The 17500-nt window shown below is 45.5% G+C and overlaps 23 non-coding genes and 62 pseudogenes across 23 annotated transcripts; all 85 read right to left on the bottom strand.

The window, feature by feature from the left end:
• Positions 1 to 51, bottom strand: part of LOC142126076 (5S ribosomal RNA) — a 119-nt pseudogene extending 68 nt beyond the window's left edge.
• A 288-nt stretch (positions 52 to 339) lies between these two features.
• Positions 340 to 458, bottom strand: LOC142126322 (5S ribosomal RNA; annotated as a pseudogene).
• An 85-nt stretch (positions 459 to 543) lies between these two features.
• LOC142126372 (5S ribosomal RNA) lies at positions 544 to 662 on the bottom strand (annotated as a pseudogene).
• Positions 663 to 746: 84 nt separating this feature from the next.
• Positions 747 to 865, bottom strand: LOC142126141 (5S ribosomal RNA). Its single transcript, XR_012685077.1, has one exon. It is a non-coding gene; the product is annotated as a 5S ribosomal RNA (ribosomal RNA).
• An 84-nt stretch (positions 866 to 949) lies between these two features.
• On the bottom strand, positions 950 to 1068 carry LOC142126196 (5S ribosomal RNA). The gene has a single exon (XR_012685127.1). It is a non-coding gene; the product is annotated as a 5S ribosomal RNA (ribosomal RNA).
• Positions 1069 to 1151: 83 nt separating this feature from the next.
• Positions 1152 to 1270, bottom strand: LOC142126132 (5S ribosomal RNA). Its single transcript, XR_012685068.1, has one exon. It is a non-coding gene; the product is annotated as a 5S ribosomal RNA (ribosomal RNA).
• Positions 1271 to 1354: 84 nt separating this feature from the next.
• Positions 1355 to 1473, bottom strand: LOC142126615 (5S ribosomal RNA; annotated as a pseudogene).
• Positions 1474 to 1557: 84 nt separating this feature from the next.
• On the bottom strand, positions 1558 to 1676 carry LOC142126550 (5S ribosomal RNA; annotated as a pseudogene).
• Positions 1677 to 1760: 84 nt separating this feature from the next.
• LOC142126104 (5S ribosomal RNA) lies at positions 1761 to 1879 on the bottom strand (annotated as a pseudogene).
• Positions 1880 to 1963: 84 nt separating this feature from the next.
• Positions 1964 to 2082, bottom strand: LOC142126584 (5S ribosomal RNA; annotated as a pseudogene).
• An 83-nt stretch (positions 2083 to 2165) lies between these two features.
• Positions 2166 to 2284, bottom strand: LOC142126362 (5S ribosomal RNA). Its single transcript, XR_012685204.1, has one exon. It is a non-coding gene; the product is annotated as a 5S ribosomal RNA (ribosomal RNA).
• An 85-nt stretch (positions 2285 to 2369) lies between these two features.
• Positions 2370 to 2488, bottom strand: LOC142126597 (5S ribosomal RNA; annotated as a pseudogene).
• Positions 2489 to 2570: 82 nt separating this feature from the next.
• LOC142126115 (5S ribosomal RNA) lies at positions 2571 to 2689 on the bottom strand. Its single transcript, XR_012685064.1, has one exon. It is a non-coding gene; the product is annotated as a 5S ribosomal RNA (ribosomal RNA).
• Positions 2690 to 2773: 84 nt separating this feature from the next.
• Positions 2774 to 2892, bottom strand: LOC142126357 (5S ribosomal RNA; annotated as a pseudogene).
• Positions 2893 to 2977: 85 nt separating this feature from the next.
• On the bottom strand, positions 2978 to 3096 carry LOC142126420 (5S ribosomal RNA; annotated as a pseudogene).
• Positions 3097 to 3180: 84 nt separating this feature from the next.
• LOC142126394 (5S ribosomal RNA) lies at positions 3181 to 3299 on the bottom strand (annotated as a pseudogene).
• An 85-nt stretch (positions 3300 to 3384) lies between these two features.
• On the bottom strand, positions 3385 to 3503 carry LOC142126121 (5S ribosomal RNA; annotated as a pseudogene).
• Positions 3504 to 3587: 84 nt separating this feature from the next.
• Positions 3588 to 3706, bottom strand: LOC142126381 (5S ribosomal RNA; annotated as a pseudogene).
• An 84-nt stretch (positions 3707 to 3790) lies between these two features.
• LOC142126559 (5S ribosomal RNA) lies at positions 3791 to 3909 on the bottom strand. Its single transcript, XR_012685224.1, has one exon. It is a non-coding gene; the product is annotated as a 5S ribosomal RNA (ribosomal RNA).
• Positions 3910 to 3993: 84 nt separating this feature from the next.
• Positions 3994 to 4112, bottom strand: LOC142126440 (5S ribosomal RNA; annotated as a pseudogene).
• An 84-nt stretch (positions 4113 to 4196) lies between these two features.
• On the bottom strand, positions 4197 to 4315 carry LOC142126442 (5S ribosomal RNA; annotated as a pseudogene).
• An 84-nt stretch (positions 4316 to 4399) lies between these two features.
• Positions 4400 to 4518, bottom strand: LOC142126652 (5S ribosomal RNA; annotated as a pseudogene).
• Positions 4519 to 4602: 84 nt separating this feature from the next.
• On the bottom strand, positions 4603 to 4721 carry LOC142126348 (5S ribosomal RNA; annotated as a pseudogene).
• An 84-nt stretch (positions 4722 to 4805) lies between these two features.
• LOC142126644 (5S ribosomal RNA) lies at positions 4806 to 4924 on the bottom strand (annotated as a pseudogene).
• Positions 4925 to 5210: 286 nt separating this feature from the next.
• LOC142126497 (5S ribosomal RNA) lies at positions 5211 to 5329 on the bottom strand. The gene has a single exon (XR_012685218.1). It is a non-coding gene; the product is annotated as a 5S ribosomal RNA (ribosomal RNA).
• An 83-nt stretch (positions 5330 to 5412) lies between these two features.
• LOC142126657 (5S ribosomal RNA) lies at positions 5413 to 5531 on the bottom strand. The gene has a single exon (XR_012685234.1). It is a non-coding gene; the product is annotated as a 5S ribosomal RNA (ribosomal RNA).
• An 84-nt stretch (positions 5532 to 5615) lies between these two features.
• LOC142126195 (5S ribosomal RNA) lies at positions 5616 to 5734 on the bottom strand. The gene has a single exon (XR_012685126.1). It is a non-coding gene; the product is annotated as a 5S ribosomal RNA (ribosomal RNA).
• An 84-nt stretch (positions 5735 to 5818) lies between these two features.
• On the bottom strand, positions 5819 to 5937 carry LOC142126608 (5S ribosomal RNA; annotated as a pseudogene).
• An 82-nt stretch (positions 5938 to 6019) lies between these two features.
• LOC142126166 (5S ribosomal RNA) lies at positions 6020 to 6138 on the bottom strand. The gene has a single exon (XR_012685100.1). It is a non-coding gene; the product is annotated as a 5S ribosomal RNA (ribosomal RNA).
• An 84-nt stretch (positions 6139 to 6222) lies between these two features.
• Positions 6223 to 6341, bottom strand: LOC142126441 (5S ribosomal RNA; annotated as a pseudogene).
• Positions 6342 to 6425: 84 nt separating this feature from the next.
• On the bottom strand, positions 6426 to 6544 carry LOC142126419 (5S ribosomal RNA; annotated as a pseudogene).
• An 83-nt stretch (positions 6545 to 6627) lies between these two features.
• LOC142126327 (5S ribosomal RNA) lies at positions 6628 to 6746 on the bottom strand (annotated as a pseudogene).
• Positions 6747 to 6830: 84 nt separating this feature from the next.
• LOC142126480 (5S ribosomal RNA) lies at positions 6831 to 6949 on the bottom strand (annotated as a pseudogene).
• An 84-nt stretch (positions 6950 to 7033) lies between these two features.
• LOC142126081 (5S ribosomal RNA) lies at positions 7034 to 7152 on the bottom strand (annotated as a pseudogene).
• Positions 7153 to 7235: 83 nt separating this feature from the next.
• Positions 7236 to 7354, bottom strand: LOC142126431 (5S ribosomal RNA; annotated as a pseudogene).
• An 83-nt stretch (positions 7355 to 7437) lies between these two features.
• Positions 7438 to 7556, bottom strand: LOC142126300 (5S ribosomal RNA; annotated as a pseudogene).
• Positions 7557 to 7640: 84 nt separating this feature from the next.
• LOC142126079 (5S ribosomal RNA) lies at positions 7641 to 7759 on the bottom strand (annotated as a pseudogene).
• An 83-nt stretch (positions 7760 to 7842) lies between these two features.
• Positions 7843 to 7961, bottom strand: LOC142126427 (5S ribosomal RNA; annotated as a pseudogene).
• An 83-nt stretch (positions 7962 to 8044) lies between these two features.
• On the bottom strand, positions 8045 to 8163 carry LOC142126473 (5S ribosomal RNA; annotated as a pseudogene).
• An 84-nt stretch (positions 8164 to 8247) lies between these two features.
• Positions 8248 to 8366, bottom strand: LOC142126651 (5S ribosomal RNA; annotated as a pseudogene).
• Positions 8367 to 8450: 84 nt separating this feature from the next.
• LOC142126602 (5S ribosomal RNA) lies at positions 8451 to 8569 on the bottom strand (annotated as a pseudogene).
• An 85-nt stretch (positions 8570 to 8654) lies between these two features.
• LOC142126600 (5S ribosomal RNA) lies at positions 8655 to 8773 on the bottom strand (annotated as a pseudogene).
• Positions 8774 to 8856: 83 nt separating this feature from the next.
• Positions 8857 to 8975, bottom strand: LOC142126403 (5S ribosomal RNA; annotated as a pseudogene).
• Positions 8976 to 9059: 84 nt separating this feature from the next.
• On the bottom strand, positions 9060 to 9178 carry LOC142126194 (5S ribosomal RNA). The gene has a single exon (XR_012685125.1). It is a non-coding gene; the product is annotated as a 5S ribosomal RNA (ribosomal RNA).
• An 84-nt stretch (positions 9179 to 9262) lies between these two features.
• Positions 9263 to 9381, bottom strand: LOC142126101 (5S ribosomal RNA; annotated as a pseudogene).
• An 82-nt stretch (positions 9382 to 9463) lies between these two features.
• On the bottom strand, positions 9464 to 9582 carry LOC142126246 (5S ribosomal RNA). The gene has a single exon (XR_012685173.1). It is a non-coding gene; the product is annotated as a 5S ribosomal RNA (ribosomal RNA).
• An 84-nt stretch (positions 9583 to 9666) lies between these two features.
• Positions 9667 to 9785, bottom strand: LOC142126408 (5S ribosomal RNA; annotated as a pseudogene).
• An 84-nt stretch (positions 9786 to 9869) lies between these two features.
• On the bottom strand, positions 9870 to 9988 carry LOC142126530 (5S ribosomal RNA; annotated as a pseudogene).
• Positions 9989 to 10072: 84 nt separating this feature from the next.
• On the bottom strand, positions 10073 to 10191 carry LOC142126660 (5S ribosomal RNA; annotated as a pseudogene).
• Positions 10192 to 10275: 84 nt separating this feature from the next.
• On the bottom strand, positions 10276 to 10394 carry LOC142126326 (5S ribosomal RNA). The gene has a single exon (XR_012685201.1). It is a non-coding gene; the product is annotated as a 5S ribosomal RNA (ribosomal RNA).
• Positions 10395 to 10478: 84 nt separating this feature from the next.
• Positions 10479 to 10597, bottom strand: LOC142126332 (5S ribosomal RNA; annotated as a pseudogene).
• Positions 10598 to 10680: 83 nt separating this feature from the next.
• On the bottom strand, positions 10681 to 10799 carry LOC142126284 (5S ribosomal RNA; annotated as a pseudogene).
• Positions 10800 to 10883: 84 nt separating this feature from the next.
• Positions 10884 to 11002, bottom strand: LOC142126668 (5S ribosomal RNA; annotated as a pseudogene).
• Positions 11003 to 11086: 84 nt separating this feature from the next.
• LOC142126361 (5S ribosomal RNA) lies at positions 11087 to 11205 on the bottom strand (annotated as a pseudogene).
• Positions 11206 to 11288: 83 nt separating this feature from the next.
• On the bottom strand, positions 11289 to 11407 carry LOC142126283 (5S ribosomal RNA; annotated as a pseudogene).
• Positions 11408 to 11491: 84 nt separating this feature from the next.
• Positions 11492 to 11610, bottom strand: LOC142126193 (5S ribosomal RNA). Its single transcript, XR_012685124.1, has one exon. It is a non-coding gene; the product is annotated as a 5S ribosomal RNA (ribosomal RNA).
• Positions 11611 to 11695: 85 nt separating this feature from the next.
• LOC142126606 (5S ribosomal RNA) lies at positions 11696 to 11814 on the bottom strand (annotated as a pseudogene).
• Positions 11815 to 11897: 83 nt separating this feature from the next.
• LOC142126072 (5S ribosomal RNA) lies at positions 11898 to 12016 on the bottom strand. Its single transcript, XR_012685060.1, has one exon. It is a non-coding gene; the product is annotated as a 5S ribosomal RNA (ribosomal RNA).
• An 84-nt stretch (positions 12017 to 12100) lies between these two features.
• LOC142126407 (5S ribosomal RNA) lies at positions 12101 to 12219 on the bottom strand (annotated as a pseudogene).
• Positions 12220 to 12303: 84 nt separating this feature from the next.
• Positions 12304 to 12422, bottom strand: LOC142126418 (5S ribosomal RNA; annotated as a pseudogene).
• An 84-nt stretch (positions 12423 to 12506) lies between these two features.
• Positions 12507 to 12625, bottom strand: LOC142126574 (5S ribosomal RNA; annotated as a pseudogene).
• An 84-nt stretch (positions 12626 to 12709) lies between these two features.
• On the bottom strand, positions 12710 to 12828 carry LOC142126364 (5S ribosomal RNA; annotated as a pseudogene).
• An 83-nt stretch (positions 12829 to 12911) lies between these two features.
• LOC142126282 (5S ribosomal RNA) lies at positions 12912 to 13030 on the bottom strand (annotated as a pseudogene).
• An 84-nt stretch (positions 13031 to 13114) lies between these two features.
• On the bottom strand, positions 13115 to 13233 carry LOC142126667 (5S ribosomal RNA; annotated as a pseudogene).
• Positions 13234 to 13317: 84 nt separating this feature from the next.
• On the bottom strand, positions 13318 to 13437 carry LOC142126637 (5S ribosomal RNA; annotated as a pseudogene).
• An 83-nt stretch (positions 13438 to 13520) lies between these two features.
• On the bottom strand, positions 13521 to 13639 carry LOC142126281 (5S ribosomal RNA; annotated as a pseudogene).
• Positions 13640 to 13723: 84 nt separating this feature from the next.
• LOC142126192 (5S ribosomal RNA) lies at positions 13724 to 13842 on the bottom strand. The gene has a single exon (XR_012685123.1). It is a non-coding gene; the product is annotated as a 5S ribosomal RNA (ribosomal RNA).
• Positions 13843 to 13927: 85 nt separating this feature from the next.
• Positions 13928 to 14046, bottom strand: LOC142126636 (5S ribosomal RNA; annotated as a pseudogene).
• An 83-nt stretch (positions 14047 to 14129) lies between these two features.
• Positions 14130 to 14248, bottom strand: LOC142126399 (5S ribosomal RNA). Its single transcript, XR_012685209.1, has one exon. It is a non-coding gene; the product is annotated as a 5S ribosomal RNA (ribosomal RNA).
• Positions 14249 to 14332: 84 nt separating this feature from the next.
• LOC142126406 (5S ribosomal RNA) lies at positions 14333 to 14451 on the bottom strand (annotated as a pseudogene).
• Positions 14452 to 14535: 84 nt separating this feature from the next.
• On the bottom strand, positions 14536 to 14654 carry LOC142126417 (5S ribosomal RNA; annotated as a pseudogene).
• An 84-nt stretch (positions 14655 to 14738) lies between these two features.
• On the bottom strand, positions 14739 to 14857 carry LOC142126573 (5S ribosomal RNA; annotated as a pseudogene).
• An 84-nt stretch (positions 14858 to 14941) lies between these two features.
• LOC142126127 (5S ribosomal RNA) lies at positions 14942 to 15060 on the bottom strand. Its single transcript, XR_012685065.1, has one exon. It is a non-coding gene; the product is annotated as a 5S ribosomal RNA (ribosomal RNA).
• An 84-nt stretch (positions 15061 to 15144) lies between these two features.
• LOC142126363 (5S ribosomal RNA) lies at positions 15145 to 15263 on the bottom strand (annotated as a pseudogene).
• An 83-nt stretch (positions 15264 to 15346) lies between these two features.
• On the bottom strand, positions 15347 to 15465 carry LOC142126591 (5S ribosomal RNA; annotated as a pseudogene).
• An 83-nt stretch (positions 15466 to 15548) lies between these two features.
• On the bottom strand, positions 15549 to 15667 carry LOC142126314 (5S ribosomal RNA). The gene has a single exon (XR_012685200.1). It is a non-coding gene; the product is annotated as a 5S ribosomal RNA (ribosomal RNA).
• An 85-nt stretch (positions 15668 to 15752) lies between these two features.
• Positions 15753 to 15871, bottom strand: LOC142126278 (5S ribosomal RNA; annotated as a pseudogene).
• An 84-nt stretch (positions 15872 to 15955) lies between these two features.
• On the bottom strand, positions 15956 to 16074 carry LOC142126238 (5S ribosomal RNA). Its single transcript, XR_012685166.1, has one exon. It is a non-coding gene; the product is annotated as a 5S ribosomal RNA (ribosomal RNA).
• An 85-nt stretch (positions 16075 to 16159) lies between these two features.
• Positions 16160 to 16278, bottom strand: LOC142126249 (5S ribosomal RNA). The gene has a single exon (XR_012685176.1). It is a non-coding gene; the product is annotated as a 5S ribosomal RNA (ribosomal RNA).
• An 84-nt stretch (positions 16279 to 16362) lies between these two features.
• On the bottom strand, positions 16363 to 16481 carry LOC142126237 (5S ribosomal RNA). Its single transcript, XR_012685165.1, has one exon. It is a non-coding gene; the product is annotated as a 5S ribosomal RNA (ribosomal RNA).
• An 83-nt stretch (positions 16482 to 16564) lies between these two features.
• LOC142126603 (5S ribosomal RNA) lies at positions 16565 to 16683 on the bottom strand (annotated as a pseudogene).
• An 85-nt stretch (positions 16684 to 16768) lies between these two features.
• On the bottom strand, positions 16769 to 16887 carry LOC142126110 (5S ribosomal RNA; annotated as a pseudogene).
• Positions 16888 to 16970: 83 nt separating this feature from the next.
• On the bottom strand, positions 16971 to 17089 carry LOC142126353 (5S ribosomal RNA; annotated as a pseudogene).
• Positions 17090 to 17172: 83 nt separating this feature from the next.
• Positions 17173 to 17291, bottom strand: LOC142126208 (5S ribosomal RNA). Its single transcript, XR_012685139.1, has one exon. It is a non-coding gene; the product is annotated as a 5S ribosomal RNA (ribosomal RNA).
• Positions 17292 to 17375: 84 nt separating this feature from the next.
• On the bottom strand, positions 17376 to 17494 carry LOC142126429 (5S ribosomal RNA; annotated as a pseudogene).
• Positions 17495 to 17500: the final 6 nt, after the last annotated feature.

Below are 17500 nucleotides of genomic sequence, written 5' to 3'. Positions count from 1 at the left end.
CTTTCAAGATCAGACGAGACTGGGCTTATTCAGGGTGGTGTGGCTGTAGGTATTGGTTTCTTAATGACCTACATCTCTTATACATCTCAAAACCAGCATTGAAGGAAGCCGGAACAAGAGAAAATAAAAAAAAAAATCCTACAGCATCTGGTATTCCCAGTTAGTCTCCTATCCAAGTCCTAACCAGGCCCGTACCTGCTTAGCTTTCAAGATAAGACGAGATTGGGCTTATTCAGGGTGGTGTGTATGTAGGTGTTGGCTTCCTAATGACCTACATCTCTTATACATCTCAAAACCAGCATTGAAGGAAGCTGAAACAAGAGAAAATAAAAAAAAAATGGCCTACAGCACCTGGTATTCCCAGGTGGTCTCCCATCCAAGTACTAACCAGGCCCGGTCCTGCTTAGCTTCCAAGATCAGATAAGATTGGGCTTGTTCAGGGTGGTGTGGCTGTAGATATTGGTTTTCTAATGACCTACATGTCTTAAACATCTCAAAACCAGCTTCGAAGGAAGCCGGAACAAGAGAAAATAAAGAAAAAACTGCCTACAGCACCTGGTATTCCCAGGTGGTCTACAATCCAAGTACTAACCAGGCCCGGCCCTGCTTAGCTTCCAAGATCAGACGAGATTGGGCTTGTTCAGGGTGGTGTGGCTGTAGGTGTTGGTTTCCTCATGACCTACATCTCTTATACATCTCAAAACCAGCATTGAAGGAAGTCGGAACAAGAGAAAATAAAAAAAAATTGCCTACAGCACCTGGTATTCCCAGGTGGTCTCCCATCCAAGTACTAACCAGGCCCGGCCCTGCTTAGCTTCCAAGATCAGATGAGATTGGGCTGGTTCAGGGGGGTGTGGCTGTAGGTATTGGTTTCCTCATGACCTACATCTCTTATACATCTCAAAACCAGCATTGAAGGAAGCCGGAACAAGAGAAAATAAAAAAAAATGGCCTACAGCACCTGGTATTCCCAGGTGGTCTCCCATCCAAGTACTAACCAGGCCCGGCCCTGCTTAGCTTCCAAGATCAGATGAGATTGGGCTTGTTCAGGGGGGTTTGGCTATAGCATTGGTTTCCTAAAGACCTACATCTCTTATACATCTCAAATCCAGCTTCGAAGGAAGCCGGAACAAGAGAAAATAAAAAAATAAGGCCTACAGCACCTGGTATTCCCAGGTGGTCTCCCATCCAAGTACTAACCAGGCCCGGCCCTGCTTAGCTTCCAAGATCAGACGAGATTGGGCTTGTTCAGGGTGGTGTGGCTGTATGTATTGGTTTCCTAATGACCTACATCTCTTATACATCTCAAAACCAGCATTGAAGGAAGCCGGAACAAGAGAAAATAAAAAAAAATGGCCTACAGGACCTGGTATTCCCAGGTGGTCTCCCATCCAAGTACTAACCAGGCACGGTCCTGCTTAGCTTCCAAGATCAAATGAGATTGGGCTTGTTCGGGGTGGTGTGGCTGTAGGTATCAGTTTTCTAAAGACCTACATGTCTTATACATCTCAAAACCAGCTTCGAAGGAAGCCGGAACAAGAGAAAATAAAAAAAAACTGCCTACATCACCTGGTATTCCCAGGTGGTCTCCCATCCAAGTACTAACCAGGCCGGGCCCTGCTTAGCTTCCAAGATCAGACGAGATTAGGCTTGTTCAGGGTGGTGTGGCTGTAGGTATTATTTTCCTAATGACCTACATCTCTTATACATCTCAAATCCAGCTTCGAAGGAAGCCGGAACAAGAGAAAATAAAAAAAAAAGGCCTACAGCACCTGGTAATCCCAGATGGTCTCCCATCCAAGTACTAACCAGGCCTGGGTCTGCTTAGCTTCCAAGATCAGACGAGATTGGGCTTGTTCATGTTGGTGTGGCTGTATGTATTGTTTTTCTAATGACCTACATCTCTTATACATCTCAAAACCAGCATTGAAGGAAGCCGGAACAAGAGAAAATAAAAAAAAAAGGCCTACAGCACCTGGTATTCATAGGTGGTCTCCCATCCAAGTACTAACCAGGCCCGACCCTACTTAGCATCCAAGATCAGATGAGATTGGGCTTGTTCAGGGTGGTGTGGTTATAGTATTGGATTCCTAATGACCTACTTCTCTTATACATCTCAAAACCAGCATTGAAGGAAGTCGGAACAAGAGAAAATAAAAAAGAATTGCCTACAGCACCTGGTATTCCCAGGTGGTCACCCATCCAAGTACTAACCAGGCCCGGCCCTGCTTAGCTTCCAAGATCAGATGAGATTGGGCTTGTTCAGGGTGGTGTGACTGTAGGTATTGTTTTTCTAATGACCTACATCTCTTATACATCTCAAAACCAGCATTGAAGGAAGACGGAACAAGAGAAAATAAAAAAAAAAAGGCCTACTGCACCTCGTATTCCCAGGTGGTCTCCCATCCAAGTATTAACCAAGCCCAGCCCTTCTTAGCTTCCAAGATCAGATGAGATTGGGCTTGTTCAGGGTGGTGTGGCTGTAGGTATGGTTTCCTACTGACCTACATCTCTTATACATCTGAAAACCAGCATTGAAGGAAGCCGGAACAAGAACAAATAAAATAAAAGGCCTACAGCACCTGGTATTCCCAGGTGGTCTCCCATCCAAGTACTAACCAGGCCTGGCCCTGCTTAGCTTCCAAGATCAGATGAGATTGGGCTTGTTCAGGGTGGTGTGGCTGTAGGTATTGGCTTCCTAATGACCTACATCTCTTATACATCTCAAAACCAGCATTGAAGGAAGCCGGAACAAGAGCAAATAAAAAAAAATGGCCTACAGCACCTGGTATTCCCAGGTGGTCTCCCATCCAAGTACTAACCAGGCCTGATCCTGCTTAGCTTCCAAGATCAAATGAGATTGGGCTTGTTCAGGGTGGTGTTGCTGTAGGTATTGGTTACCTAAAGACCTACATGTCTTATACATCTCAAAACCAGCTTCGAAGAAAGCCGGAACAAGAGAAAATAAAAAAAAAACTGCCTACAGCACCTGGTATTCCCAGGTGGTCTCCCATCCAAGTACTAACCAGGCCGGGCCCTGCTTAGCTTCCAAGATCAGACGAGATTGGGCTTGTTTAGGGTGGTGTGGCTGTAGGTATTAGTTTTCTAATGACCTACATCTCTTATACATCTCAAAACCAGCATTGAAGGAAGTCGGAACAAGTGAAAATAAAAAAAAATTGCCTACAACACCTGGTATTCCCAGGTGGTCTCCCATCCAAGTACTAACCAGGCCCGGCCCTTCTTAGCTTCCAAGATCAGATGAGATTGTGCTTGTTCAGGGTGGTGTGGCTGTAGGTATTGGTTTCCTAAAGACCTACATCTCTTATACATCTCAAAACCAGCTTCGAAGGAAGCCGGAACAAGAGAAAATAAAAAAAAAATTGCCTAAAGCACCTGGTATTCCCAGGTGGTCTCCCATCCAACTACTAACCAGGCCTGGCCCTGCTTAGCTTTGAAGATCAGACGAGATTGGGCTTGTTCAGGGTGGTGTGTCTGTAGATATTGATTTCCTAATGACCTACATCTCTTATACATCTCAAAACCAGCATTGAAGGAAGTCGGAACAAGAGAAAAAAAAAAAAAATTGCCTACAGCACCTGGTATTCCCAGGTGGTCTCCCATCCAAGTACTAACCAGGCCCAGCCCTGCTTAGCTTCCACGATCAGACGAGATTGGGCTTGTTCAGGGTGGTGTGGCTGTATATATTGGTTTCCTAATGACCTACATCTCTTATACATCTCAAAACCAGCATTGAAGGAAGCCGGAACAAGAGAAAATAAAAAAAAATGGCCTACAGCACCTGGTATTCCCAGGTGGTCTCCCATCCAAGTACTAACCAGGCCCAGTCCTGCTTAGCTTCCAAGATCAAATGAGATTGGGCTTGTTCAGGGTGGTGTGGCTGTAGGTATTGGTTTTCTAAAGACCTACATGTCTTATACATCTCAAAACCAGCTTCGAAGGAAGCCGGAACAAGAGAAAATAAAAAAAAAATGCCTACATCACCTGGTATTCCCAGGTGGTCTCCCATCCAAGTACTAACCAGGCCGGGCCCTGCTTAGCTTCCAAGATCAGACGAGATTGGGCTTGTTCAGGGTGGTGTGGCTGTAGGTATTGGTTTCCTAATGACCTACATCTCTTATACATCTCAAATCCAGCTTCGAAGGAAGCCGGAACAAGAGAAAATAAAAAAATAAGGCCTACAGCACCTGGTATTCCCAGGTGGTCTCCCATCCAAGTACTAACCAGGCCCAGCCCTCCTTAGCTTCAAAGATCAGACGAGATTGGGCTTGTTCAGGGTGGTGTGGCTGTATGTATTGGTTTCCTAATGACCTACATCTCTTATACATCTCAAAACCAGCATTGAAGGAAGCCGGAACAAGACAAAATAAAAAAAAACTGCCTACAGCACCTGGTATTCCCACGTGGTCTTCCATCCAAGTACTAACCAGGCCGGGCCCTGCTTAGCTTCCAAGATGAGACGAGATTGGGCTTGTTCAGGGTGGTGTGGCTGTAGGTATTGGTTTACTAATGACCTACATCTCTTATACATCTCAAATCCAGCTTCGAAGGAAGCCGGAACAAGAGAAAATAAAAAAAAAAGGCCTACAGCACCTGGTATTCCCAGATGGTCTCCCATCCAAGTACTAACCAGGCCTGGCCCTGCTTAGCTTCCAAGATCAGATGAGATTGGCCTTGTTCAGGGTAGTGTGGCTGTATGTATTATTTTCCTAATGACCTACATCTCTTATACATCTCAAAACCAGCATTAAAGGAAGCCGGAACAAGAGAAAATAAAAAAAAAAGGCCTACAGCACCTGGTATTCATAGGTGGCCTCCCATCCAAGTACTAACCAGGCCCGACCCTACTTAGCATCCAAGATCAGATGAGATTGGGCTTGTTCAGGGTGGTGTGGTTATAGTATTGGTTTCCTAATGACCTACATCTCTTATACATCTCAAAACCAGCTTTGCAGGAAGCCGGAACAAGAGAAAATAAAAAAAACAATCATACAGCATCTGGTATTCCCAGTTGGTCTCCTATCCAAGTACTAACCAGGCCCGGTCCTGCTTAGCTTTCAAGAGCAGACGAAATTAGGCTTATTCAGGGTGGTGTGTTTGTAGGTATTGGCTTACTAATGACCTACATCTCTTATACATCTCAAAACCAGCATTGAAGGAAGCCGGAACAAGAGAAAATAAAAAAAAATGGCCTACAGCACCTGGTATTCCCAGGTGGTCTCCCATCCAAGTACTAACCAGGCCCGGTCCTGCTTAGCTTCCAAGATCAGATGAGATTGGGCTTGTTCAGGGTGGTGTGGCTGTAGGTATTGGTTTTCTAATGACCTACATGTCTTATACATCTCAAAACCAGCTTTGAAGGAAGCCGGAACAAGAGAAAATAAAAAAAACTGCCTACAGCACCTGGTATTCCCAGGTGGTCTACCATCCAAGTACTAACCAGGCCCGGCCCTGCTTAGCTTCCAAGATCAGATGAGATTGGGCTTGTTCAGGGTGGTGTGGCTGTAGGTGTTGGTTTTCTCATGACCTACATCTCTTATACATCTCAAAACCAGCATTGAAGGAAGTCGGAACAAGAGAAAATAAAAAAGAATTGCCTACAGCACCTGGTATTCCCAGGTGGTCTCCCATCCAAGTACTAACCAGGCCTGGCCCTGCTTAGCTTCCAAGATCAGATGAGATTGGGCTTGTTCAGGGTGGTGTGACTGTAGGTATTGTTTTTCTAATGACCTACATCTCTTATACATCTCAAAACCAGCATTGAAGGAAGACGGAACAAGAGAAAATAAAAAAAAAAGGCCTACAGCACCTGGTATTCCCAGGTGGTCTCCCATCCAAGTATTAACCAGGCCCAGCCCTTCTTTGCTTAAAAGATCTGATGAGATTGGGCTTGTTCAGGGTGGTGTGGCTGTAGGTATGGTTTCCTACTGACCTACATCTCTTATACATCTGAAAACCAGCATTGAAGGAAGCCGAAACAAGAAAAAATAAAATAAAAGGCCTACAGCACCTGGTATTCCCAGGTGGTCTCCCATCCAAGTACTAACCAGGCCCGGCCCTGCTTAGCTTCCAAGATCAGATGAGATTGGGCTTGTTCAGGGTGGTGTGGCTGTAGGTATTGGTTGCCTAATGACCTACATCTCTTATACATCTCAAAACCAGCATTGAAGGAAGCCGGAACAAGAGAAAATAAAAAAAAATGGCCTACAGCACCTGGTATTCCCAGGTGGTCTCCCATCCAAGTACTAACCAGGCCCGGTCCTGCTTAGCTTCCAAGATCAAACAAGATTGGGCTTGTTCAGGGTGGTGCGGCTGTAGGTATTGGTTTTCTAAAGACCTACATGTCTTATACATCTCAAAACCAGCTTCGAAGGAAGCCGGAACAAGAGAAAATAAAAAAAAACTGCCTACAGCACCTGGTATTCCCAGGTGGTCTCCCATCCAAGTACTAACCAGGCTGGGCCCTGCTTAGCTTCCAAGATCAGATGAGATTGGGCTTGTTCAGGGTGGTGTGGCTGTAGGTATTGGTTTCCTAATGACCTACATCTCTTATACACCTTAAAACCAGCATTGAAGGAAGCCGGAACAAGAGAAAATAAAAAAAAAGGCCTATAGCACCTGGTATTCCCAGGTGGTCTCCCATCCGAGTACTAACCAGGCCCGGCCCTGCCTAGCTTCCAAGATCAGATGAGATTGGGCTTGTTCAGGGTGGTGTGGCTGTAGGTATTGGTTTCCTAATGACCTACATCTCTTATACATCTCAAAACCAGCATTGAAGGAAGTCGGAACAAGAGAAAATAAAAAAAAATTGCCGAAAGCACCTGGTATTCCCAGGTGGTCTCCCATCCAAGTACTAACCAGGCCCGGCCCTTCTTAGCTTCCAAGATCAGATGAGATTGGGCTTGTTCAGGGTGGTGTGGCTGTAGGTATTGATTTCCTAAAGACCTACATCTCTTATATATCTCAAAACCAGCTTCGAAGGAAGCCGGACAAGAGAAAATAAAAAAAAAATTGCCTAAAGCACCTGGTATTCCCAGGTGGTCTCCCATCCAACTACTAACCAGGCCTGGCCCTGCTTAGCTTTGAAGATCAGACGAGATTGGGCTCGTTCAGGGTGGTGTGGCTGTAGATATTGATTTCCTAATGACCTACATCTCTTATACACCTTAAAACCAGCATTGAAGGAAGCCGGAACAAGAGAAAATAAAAAAAAAGGCCTATAGCACCTGGTATTCCCAGGTGGTCTCCCATCCGAGTACTAACCAGGCCCGGCCCTGCCTAGCTTCCAAGATCAGATGAGATTGGGCTTGTTCAGGGGGGTGTGGCTATAGCATTGGTTTCCTAAAGACCTACATCTCTTATACATCTCAAATCCAGCATTGAAGGAAGTCGGAACAAGAGAAAATAAAAAAAAATTGCCGACAGCACCTGGTATTCCCAGGTGGTCTCCCATCCAAGTACTAACCAGGCCCGGCCCTTCTTAGCTTCCAAGATCAGATGAGATTGGGCTTGTTCAGGGTGGTGTGGCTGTAGGTATTGATTTCCTAAAGACCTACATCTCTTATACATCTCAAAACCAGCTTCGAAGGAAGCCGGACAAGAGAAAATAAAAAAAAAATTGCCTAAAGCACCTGGTATTCCCAGGTGGTCTCCCATCCAACTACTAACCAGGCCTGGCCCTGCTTAGCTTTGAAGATCAGACGAGATTGGGCTCGTTCAGGGTGGTGTGGCTGTAGATATTGATTTCCTAATGACCTACATCTCTTATACACCTTAAAACCAGCATTGAAGGAAGCCGGAACAAGAGAAAATAAAAAAAAAGGCCTACAGCACCTGGTATTCCCAGGTGGTCTCCCATCCGAGTACTAACCAGGCCCGGCCCTGCCTAGCTTCCAAGATCAGATGAGATTGGGCTTGTTCAGGGGGGTGTGGCTATAGCATTGGTTTCCTAAAGACCTACATCTCTTATACATCTCAAATCCAGCTTCGAAGGAAGCCGGAACAAGAGAAAATAAAAAAATAAGGCCTACAGCACCTGGTATTCCCAGGTGGTCTCCCATCCAAGTACTAACCAGGCCCAGCCCTCCTTAGCTTCGAAGATCAGACGAGATTGGGCTTGTTCAGGGTGGTGTGGCTGTATGTATTGGTTTCCTAATGACCTACATCTCTTATACATCTCAAAACCAGCATTGAAGGAAGCCAGAACAAGACAAAATAAAAAAAAACTGCCTACAGCACCTGGTATTCCCACGTGGTCTTCCATCCAAGTACTAACCAGGCCGGGCCCTGCTTAGCTTCCAAGATGAGACGAGATTGGGCTTGTTCAGGGTGGTGTGGCTGTAGGTATTGGTTTACTAATGACCTACATCTCTTATACATCTCAAATCCAGCTTCGAAGGAAGCCGGAACAAGAGAAAATAAAAAAAAAAGGCCTACAGCATCTGGTATTCCCAGATGGTCTCCCATCCAAGTACTAACCAGGCCTGGCCCTGCTTAGCTTCCAAGATCAGATGAGATTGGCCTTGTTCAGGGTGGTGTGGCTGTATGTATTATTTTCCTAATGACCTACTTCTCTTATACATCTCAAAACCAGCATTGAAGGAAGCCGGAACAAGAGAAAATAAAAAAAAAAAGGCCTACAGCAACTGGTATTCATAGGTGGCCTCCCATCCAAGTACTAACCAGGCCCGACCCTACTTAGCATCCAAGATCAGATGAGATTGGGCTTGTTCAGGGTGGTGTGGCTGTAGGTATTGGTTTTCTAATGACCTACATGTCTTATACATCTCAAAACCAGCTTCGAAGGAAGCCGGAACAAGAGAAAATAAAAAAAACTGCCTACAGCACCTGGTATTCCCAGGTGGTCTACCATCCAAGTACTAACCAGGCCTGGCCCTGCTTAGCTTCCAAGATCAGAGGAGATTGGGCTTGTTCAGGGTGGTGTGGCTGTAGGTGTTGGTTTCCTCATGACCTACATCTCTTCTACATCTCAAAACCAGCATTGAAGGAAGTCGGAACAAGAGAAAATAAAAAAGAATTGCCTACAGCACCTGGTATTCCCAGGTGGTCTCCCATCCAAGTACTAACCAGGCCTGGCCCTGCTTAGCTTCCAAGATCAGATGAGATTGGGCTTGTTCAGGGTGGTGTGACTGTAGGTATTGTTTTTCTAATGACCTACATCTCTTATACATCTCAAAACCAGCATTGAAGGAAGACGGAACAAGAGAAAATAAAAAAAAAAGGCCTACAGCACCTGGTATTCCCAGGTGGTCTCCCATCCAAGTATTAACCAGGCCCAGCCCTTCTTTGCTTAAAAGATATGATGAGATTGGGCTTGTTCAGGGTGGTGTGGCTGTAGGTATGGTTTCCTACTGACCTACATCTCTTATACATCTGAAAACCAGCATTGAAGGAAGCCGGAACAAGAAAAAATAAAATAAAAGGCCTACAGCACCTGGTATTCCCAGGTGGTCTCCCATCCAAGTACTAACCAGGCCCGGCCCTGCTTAGATTCCAAGATCAGATGAGATTGGGCTTGTTCAGGGTGGTGTGGCTGTAGGTATTGGTTGCCTAATGACCTACATCTCTTATACATCTCAAAACCAGCATTGAAGGAAGCCGGAACAAGAGAAAATAAAAAAAAATGGCCTACAGCACCTGGTATTCCCAGGTGGTCTCCCATCCAAGTACTAACCAGTCCCGGTCCTGCTTAGCTTCCAAGATCAAACGAGATTGGGCTTGTTCAGGGTGGTGTGGCTGTAGGTATTGGTTTTCTAAAGACCTACATGTCTTATACATCTCAAAACCAGCTTCGAAGGAAGCCGGAACAAGAGAAAATAAAAAAAAACTGCCTACAGCTCCTGGTATTCCCAGGTGGTCTCCCATCCAAGTACTAACCAGGCTGGGCCCTGCTTAGCTTCCAAGTTCAGACGAGATTGGGCTTGTTCAGGGTGGTGTGGCTGTAGGTATTGGTTTCCTAATGACCTACATCTCTTATACATCTCAAAACCAGCATTGAAGGAATTCGGAACAAGAGAAAATAAAAAAAAATTGCTGACAGCACCCGGTATTCCCAGGTGGTCTCCCATTCAAGTACTAACCAGGCCTGGCCCTTCTTAGCTTCCAAGATCAAACGAGATTGGGCTTGTTCAGGGTGGTGTGGCTGTAGGTATTGGTTTTCTAAAGACCTACATGTCTTATACATCTCAAAACCAGCTTCGAAGGAAGCCGGAACAAGAGAAAATAAAAAAAAATTGCCTACAGCACCTGGTATTCCCAGGTGGTCTCCCATCCAAGTACTAACCAGGCCCAGCCCTGCTTAGCTTCCAAGATCAGACGAGATTGGGCTTGTTCAGGGTGGTGTGGCTGTAGGTATTGGCTTACTAATGACCTACATCTCTTATACATCTCAAAACCAGCATTGAAGGAAGCCGGAACAAGAGAAAATAAAAAAAAATGGCCTACAGCACCTGGTATTCCCAGGTGGTCTCACATCCAAGTACTAACCAGGCCCGGTCCTGCTTAGCTTCCAAGATCAGATGAGATTGGGCTTGTTCAGGGTGGTGTGGCTGTAGGTATTGGTTTTCTAATGACCTACATGTCTTATACATCTCAAAACCAGCTTCGAAGGAAGCCGGAACAAGAGAAAATAAAAAAAACTGCCTACAGCACCTGGTATTCCCAGGTGGTCTACCATCCAAGTACTAACCAGGCCTGGCCCTGCTTAGCTTCCAAGATCAGATGAGATTGGGCTTGTTCAGGGTGGTGTGGCTGTAGGTGTTGGTTTCCTCATGACCTACATCTCTTCTACATCTCAAAACCAGCATTGAAGGAAGTCGGAACAAGAGAAAATAAAAAAAAATTGCCTACAGCACCTGGTATTCCCAGGTGGTCTCCTATCCAAGTACTAACCAGGCCCGGTCCTGCTTAGCTTTCAAGATCAGACGAAATTAGGCTTATTCAGGGTGGTGTGTCTGTAGGTATTGGCTTACTAATGACCTACATCTCTTATACATCTCAAAACCAGCATTGAAGGAAGCCGGAACAAGAGAAAATAAAAAAAAATGGCCTACAGCACCTGGTATTCCCAGGTGGTCTCACATCTAAGTACTAACCAGGCCCGGTCCTGCTTAGCTTCCAAGATCAGATGAGATTGGGCTTGTTCAGGGTGGTGTGGCTGTAGGTATTGGTTTTCTAATGACCTACATGTCTTATACATCTCAAAACCAGCTTCGAAGGAAGCCGGAACAAGAGAAAATAAAAAAAACTGCCTACAGCACCTGGTATTCCCAGGTGGTCTACCATCCAAGTACTAACCAGGCCTGGCCCTGCTTAGCTTCCAAGATCAGATGAGATTGGGCTTGTTCAGGGTGGTGTGGCTGTAGGTGTTGGTTTCCTCATGACCTACATCTCTTCTACATCTCAAAACCAGCATTGAAGGAAGTCGGAACAAGAGAAAATAAAAAAGAATTGCCTACAGCACCTGGTATTCCCAGGTGGTCTCCCATCCAAGTACTAACCAGGCCTGGCCCTGCTTAGCTTCCAAGATCAGATGAGATTGGGCTTGTTCAGGGTGGTGTGACTGTAGGTATTGTTTTTCTAATGACCTACATCTCTTATACATCTCAAAACCAGCATTGAAGGAAGACGGAACAAGAGAAAATAAAAAAAAAAAGGCCTACAGCACCTGGTATTCCCAGGTGGTCTCCCATCCAAGTATTAACCAGGCCCAGCCCTTCTTTGCTTAAAAGATCTGATGAGATTGGGCTTGTTCAGGGTGGTGTGGCTGTAGGTATGGTTTCCTACTGACCTACATCTCTTATACATCTAAAAAACCAGCATTGAAGGAAGCCGGAACAAGAAAAAATAAAATAAAACACCTACAGCACCTGGTATTCCCAGGTGGTCTCCCATCCAAGTACTAACCAGGCCCGGCCCTGCTTAGATTCCAAGATCAGATGAGATTGGGCTTGTTCAGGGTGGTGTGGCTGTAGGTATTGGTTGCCTAATGACCTACATCTCTTATACATCTCAAAACCAGCATTGAAGGAAGCCGGAACAAGAGAAAATAAAAAAAAATGGCCTACAGCACCTGGTATTCCCAGGTGGTCTCCCATCCAAGTACTAACCAGTCCCGGTCCTGCTTAGCTTCCAAGATCAAACGAGATTGGGCTTGTTCAGGGTGGTGTGGCTGTAGGTATTGGTTTTCTAAAGACCTACATGTCTTATACATCTCAAAACCAGCTTCGAAGGAAGCCGGAACAAGAGAAAATAAAAAAAAACTGCCTACAGCACCTGGTATTCCCAGGTGGTCTCCCATCCAAGTACTAACCAGGCTGGGCCCTGCTTAGCTTCCAAGATCAGATGAGATTGGGCTTGTTCAGGGTGGTGTGGCTGTAGGTATTGGTTTCCTAATGACCTACATCTCTTATACATCTCAAAACCAGCATTGAAGGAAGTCGGAACAAGAGAAAATAAAAAAAAATTGCTGACAGCACCCGGTATTCCCAGGTGGTCTCCCATTCAAGTACTAACCAGGCCCGGCCCTTCTTAGCTTCCAAGATCAAACGAGATTGGGCTTGTTCAGGGTGGTGTGGCTGTAGGTATTGGTTTTCTAAAGACCTACATGTCTTATACATCTCAAAACCAGCTTCGAAGGAAGCCGGAACAAGAGAAAATAAAAAAAAATTGCCTACAGCACCTGGTATTCCCAGGTGGTCTCACATCCAAGTACTAACCAGGCCCGGTCCTGCTTAGCTTCCAAGATCAGATGAGATTGGGCTTGTTCAGGGTGGTGTGGCTGTAGGTATTGGTTTTCTAATGACCTACATGTCTTATACATCTCAAAACCAGCTTCGAAGGAAGCCGGAACAAGAGAAAATAAAAAAAACTGCCTACAGCACCTGGTATTCCCAGGTGGTCTACCATCCAAGTACTAACCAGGCCTGGCCCTGCTTAGCTTCCAAGATCAGATGAGATTGGGCTTGTTCAGGGTGGTGTGGCTGTAGGTGTTGGTTTCCTCATGACCTACATCTCTTCTACATCTCAAAACCAGCATTGAAGGAAGTCGGAACAAGAGAAAATAAAAAAAAATTGCCTACAGCACCTGGTATTCCCAGGTGGTCTCCTATCCAAGTACTAACCAGGCCCGGTCCTGCTTAGCTTTCAAGATCAGACGAAATTAGGCTTATTCAGGGTGGTGTGTCTGTAGGTATTGGCTTACTAATGACCTACATCTCTTATACATCTCAAAACCAGCATTGAAGGAAGCCGGAACAAGAGAAAATAAAAAAAAATGGCCTACAGCACCTGGTATTCCCAGGTGGTCTCACATCCAAGTACTAACCAGGCCCGGTCCTGCTTAGCCTTTCAAGATCAGATGAGATTGGGCTTGTTCAGGGTGGTGTGGCTGTAGGTATTGGTTTTCTAATGACCTACATGTCTTATACATCTCAAAACCAGCTTCGAAGGAAGCCGGAACAAGAGAAAATAAAAAAAACTGCCTACAGCACCTGGTATTCCCAGGTGGTCTACCATCCAAGTACTAACCAGGCCTGGCCCTGCTTAGCTTCCAAGATCAGATGAGATTGGGCTTGTTCAGGGTGGTGTGGCTGTAGGTGTTGGTTTCCTCATGACCTACATCTCTTCTACATCTCAAAACCAGCATTGAAGGAAGTCGGAACAAGAGAAAATAAAAAAGAATTGCCTACAGCACCTGGTATTCCCAGGTGGTCTCCCATCCAAGTACTAACCAGGCCTGGCCCTGCTTAGCTTCCAAGATCAGATGAGATTGGGCTTGTTCAGGGTGGTGTGACTGTAGGTATTGTTTTTCTAATGACCTACATCTCTTATACATCTCAAAACCAGCATTGAAGGAAGACGGAACAAGAGAAAATAAAAAAAAAAAGGCCTACAGCACCGGGTATTCCCAGGTGGTCTCCCATCCAAGTATTAACCAGGCCCAGCCCTTCTTTGCTTAAAAGATCTGATGAGATTGGGCTTGTTCAGGGTGGTGTGGCTGTAGGTATGGTTTCCTACTGACCTACATCTCTTATACATCTAAAAAACCAGCATTGAAGGAAGCCGGAACAAGAAAAAATAAAATAAAAGGCCTACAGCACCTGGTATTCCCAGGTGGTCTCCCATCCAAGTACTAACCAGGCCTGGCCCTGCTTAGATTCCAAGATCAGATGAGATTGGGCTTGTTCAGGGTGGTGTGGCTGTAGGTATTGGTTGCCTAATGACCTACATCTCTTATACATCTCAAAACCAGCATTGAAGGAAGCCGGAACAAGAGAAAATAAAAAAAAATGGCCTACAGCACCTGGTATTCCCAGGTGGTCTCCCATCCAAGTACTAACCAGTCCCGGTCCTGCTTAGCTTCCAAGATCAAACGAGATTGGGCTTGTTCAGGGTGGTGTGGCTGTAGGTATTGGTTTTCTAAAGACCTACATGTCTTATACATCTCAAAACCAGCTTCGAAGGAAGCCGGAACAAGAGAAAATAAAAAAAAACTGCCTACAGCACCTGGTATTCCCAGGTGGTCTCCCATCCAAGTACTAACCAGGCTGGGCCCTGCTTAGCTTCCAAGATCAGATGAGATTGGGCTTGTTCAGGGTGGTGTGGCTGTAGGTATTGGTTTCCTAATGACCTACATCTCTTATACATCTCAAAACCAGCATTGAAGGAAGTCGGAACAAGAGAAAATAAAAAAAAATTGCTGACAGCACCCGGTATTCCCAGGTGGTCTCCCATTCAAGTACTAACCAGGCCCGGCCCTTCTTAGCTTCCAAGATCAAACGAGATTGGGCTTGTTCAGGGTGGTGTGGCTGTAGGTATTGGTTTTCTAAAGACCTACATGTCTTATACATCTCAAAACCAGCTTCGAAGGAAGCCGGAACAAGAGAAAATAAAAAAAAATTGCCTACAGCACCTGGTATTCCCAGGTAGTCTCCCATCCAAGTACTAACCAGGCCCAGCCCTGCTTAGCTTCCAAGATCAGACGAGATTGGGCTTGTTCAGGGTGGTGTGGCTGTAGGTATTGTTTTTCTAATGACCTACATCTCTTATACATCTCAAAACCAGCATTGAAGGAAGTCGGAACAAGAGAAAAAAAAAAAGAAAGGCCTACAGCATCTGGTATTCCCAGGTGGTCTCCCATCAAAGTACTAACCAAGCCCAGCCCTTCTTAGCTTCCAAGATCAGATGAGATTGGGCTTGTTCAGGGTGGTGTGGCTGTAGGTATTGGTTTCTTGCTGACCTACATCTCTTATACATCTTAAAACCAGCATTGTAGGAAGCCGGAACAAGAGAAAATAAAAAAAAAGGCCTACAGCACCTGGTATTCCCAGGTGGTCTCCCATCCGAGTACTAACCAGGCCCGGCCCTGCTTATCTTCCAAGAGCAGATGAGATTGGGCTTGTTCAGGGGGGTGAAACTATAGCATTGGTTTCCTAAAGACCTACATCTCTTATACATCTGAAATCCAGCTATGAAGGTAGCCGGAACAAGAGAAAATAAAAAAATTAGGCATACAGCACCTGGTATTCCCAGGTGGTCTCCCATCCAAGTACTAACCAGGCCCGGCCCTGCTTAGCTTCCAAGATCAGACGAGATTGGGCTTGTTCAGGGTGGTGTGGCTGTATGTATTGGTTTCCTAATGACCTACATCTCTTATACATTTTAAAACCAGCATTGAAGGAAGCCGGAACAAGAGAAAATAAGAAAAAAATGGCTTACAGCACCTGGTATTCCCAGGTGGTCTCCCATCCAAGTACTAACCAGGCCCGGTCCTGCTTAGCTTCCAAGATCAAATGAGATTGGGCTTGTTCAGGGTGGTGTGGCTGTAGGTATTGGTTTTCTAAAGAACTACATGTCTTATACATCTCAAAACCAGCTTCGAAAGAAGCCGGAACAAGAGAAAAAAAAAAAAAACTGCCTACAGCACCTGGTATTCCCAGGTGGTCTCCCATCCAAGTACTAACCAGGCCGGGCCCTGCTTAGCTTCCAAGATCAGATGAGATTGGGCTTGTTCAGGGTGGTGTGGCTGTAGGTATTGGTTTCCTAATGACCTACATCTCTTATACATCACAAAACCAGCATTGAAGGAAGCCGGAACAAGAGAAAATAAAAAAAAAATGGCCTACAGCACCTGGTATTCCCAGGTGGTCTCCCATCCAAGTACTAACCAGGCCCGGTCCTGCTTAGCTTCCAAGATCAAATGAGATTGGGCTTCTTCAGGGTGGTGTGGCTGCAGGTATTGGTTTTCTAAAGACCTACATGTCTTATACATCTCAAAACCAGCTTCGAAGGAAGCCGGAACAAGAGAAAATAAAAAAAAACTGCCTACAGCACCTGGTATTCCCAGGTGGTCTCCCATCCAAGTACTAACCAGGCCGGGCCCTGCTTAGCTTCCAAGATCAGATGAGATTGGGCTTGTTCAGGGTGGTGTGGCTGTAGGTATTGGTTTCCTAATGACCTACATCTCTTATACATCTCAAAACCAGCATTGAAGGAAGTCGGAATAAGAGAAAATAAAAAAAATTGCCTACAGCACCTATTATTCCCAGGTGGTCTCCCATCCAAGTACTAACCAGGCCTGGCCCTTCTTAGCTTCCAAGATCAGAAGAGATTGGGCTTGTTCAGGGTGGTGTGGCTGTAGGTATTGGTTTCCTAAAGACCTACATCTCTTATACATCTCAAAACCAGCTTCGAAGGAAGCCGGAACAAGAGAAAATAAAAAAAAAATTGCCTAAAGCACCTGGTATTCCCAGGTGGTATCCCATCCAACTACTAACCAGGCCTGGCCCTGCTTTGCTTTGAAGATCAGACGAGATTGGGCTTGTTCAGGGTGGTGTGGCTGTAGGTATTGGTTTCTTACTGACCTACATCTCTTATACATCTTAAAACCAGCATTGTAGGAAGCCGGAACAAGAGAAAATAAAAAAAAAGGCCTACAGCACCTGGTATTCCCAGGTGGTCTCCCATCTGAGTACTAACCAGGCCCAGCCCTGCTTAGCTTCCAAGATCAGATGAAATTGGGCTTGTTCAGGGGGGTTTGGCTATAGCATTGGTTTCCTAAAGACCTACATCTCTTATACATCTCAAATCCAGCTTCGAAGGAAGCCGGAATAAGAGAAAATAAAAAAATAAGGACTACAGCACCTGGTATTCCCAGGTGGTCTCCCATCCAAGTACTAACCAGGCCCGGCCCTGCTTAGCTTCCAAGATCAGACGAGATTGGGCTTGTTCAGGGTGGTGTGGCTGTATGTATTGGTTTTCTAATGACCTACATCTCTTATACATCTCAAAACCAGCATTGAAGGAAGCCGGAACTAGAGAAAATAAAAAAAAATGGCCTACAGCACCTGGTATTCCCAGGTGGTCTCCCATCCAAGTACTAACCAGTCCCGGTCCTGTTTAGCTTCCAAGATCAAATGAGATTGGGCTTGTTCAGGGTGGTGTGGCTGTAGGTATTGGT

This window comes from Mixophyes fleayi, unplaced genomic scaffold, assembly GCF_038048845.1.
Source record: "Mixophyes fleayi isolate aMixFle1 unplaced genomic scaffold, aMixFle1.hap1 Scaffold_270, whole genome shotgun sequence".
Taxonomy (NCBI): Eukaryota; Metazoa; Chordata; class Amphibia; order Anura; family Limnodynastidae; genus Mixophyes; species Mixophyes fleayi.
The sequence above is the reverse complement of the archived record's forward strand: the minus strand, read 5'-3'. Positions and strand labels throughout refer to the sequence as shown.